The following is a 1,502-nucleotide window of genomic DNA, read 5'->3' on the forward strand; positions in this document are numbered from 1 at the left end:
GATTACTGAAGCTTGAGTAGGCTGTTTTCTCCTCACAGTGTAAACAAAACCCCAGGGAAGTTCAAACTGGGCAGAGCCCACCAAGCTCTGCAAAGCCACTGTAGCCAGACTGCGTCTCTAGATTCCAGCTCTCTGGACAGGGCATCTCTGAAAAAAAGGCAGCAGCACCCGTCAAAGGCTTATAGATAAAACTCCCATCTCCCTGGGACAAAGTACCTAGTGGTAGGGGCCACTATTGGCATAGCTTCAGCAGACTTAAATGTTCCTGCCTGCCATCTCTGAAGAGAGCACCAGATCTCCCAGCACAGCACTTGAGCTCTGCTAAGGAACAAACTGCCTCCTCAAGTGGGTCCCTGACCCCTGTGCTTCCTAACTGGGAGACACCTCCCAGCCCAGCAGGGGTTGACAAGACACCTCATACAGGAGAGCACTGGCTGGCATCTGGCAAGTGCCCCTCTGGGACAAACCTTCCATAGGAAGGAACAGGCAGCAATCTTTGTTGTTCTGCAGCCTCCGCTTGTGATACCCAGGCAGACAGGGTCTGGAGTGGACCTCTAGCCAACTCTAGCAGACCTTCAGCAGAGGGGCCTGACTGTCAGAAGGAAAACAAACAAAGGAAAAGGACCTCCACACCAAAACCCCATCCGAAGATCATAGATAGATAAATCCACAAAAATGAGGGGAAACCAGTGCAAAAAGGCTGAAAATTCCACCCAGAATGCCTCTTCTCCTCCAAAGGATCACAACTCCTCACCAGCAAGGGAACAAAACTGAATAGAGAATGAGTTTGACAAATTGACAGAAGTAGGCTTTAGAAAGTGGGTAATAACAACCTCCTTCAAGCTAAAGGAGCATGTTCTAACCCAGTGCAAGGAAGCTAAGAATGTTGATAAAAGGTTAGACAAATTGCAACTAGAATAACATAAATGACCTGATGGAGCTAAAAACACAGCATGAATACTTCATGAAGCACACACAGTATCAGTAGCTGAATGGATCCAGTGGAAGAAAGGATATCAGATATTGAAGATAAACTTAAATAAAGCATGAAGACAAGATTAGAGAAAAAAATGAAAAGGAATGACCAAAGCCTCCAAGAAATATGGGACTATGTGAAAAGATCAAACCTATGTTTGATTGGTGTACCTGAAAGTGACGGGGAGAATGAAACCAAGTTGGAAAATACTCATCAGGATATTATCCAGGAGAACTTCTCCAACCTAGTAAGACTCATCAGCATTCAAATTGAGGAAATACAGAGAACACCACAAAGATACTCCTCGAGAAGAACAACCCCAAGACACATAATCATCAGATTAATCAAGGTTGAAATGAAAGAAAACATGTTAAGTGCAGCCAGAGAAAGGTCAGGTTACCCACAAAGGGAAGCCCATCAGACTAACAGCAAATCTCTCTGTAGAAACCCTGCAAGCCAGAAGAGAGTGGGGGCCAGTATTCAACATTCTTAAAGAAAGAATTTTCAACCCAGAATTTCATATCCA

The 1,502-nt window shown here is 44.8% G+C and overlaps 1 protein-coding gene across 3 annotated transcripts in view; it reads left to right on the forward strand.

Annotated features, from left to right (window-relative positions):
• Positions 1-1,502, forward strand: part of TEK (TEK tyrosine kinase, endothelial) — a 142,641-nt gene that overhangs the window by 133,669 nt on the left and 7,470 nt on the right. The gene's annotated exons all lie outside the window — the stretch shown is intronic.

This window comes from Mandrillus leucophaeus, unplaced genomic scaffold, assembly GCF_000951045.1.
Source record: "Mandrillus leucophaeus isolate KB7577 unplaced genomic scaffold, Mleu.le_1.0 Scaffold454, whole genome shotgun sequence".
Classification (NCBI taxonomy): Eukaryota; Metazoa; Chordata; class Mammalia; order Primates; family Cercopithecidae; genus Mandrillus; species Mandrillus leucophaeus.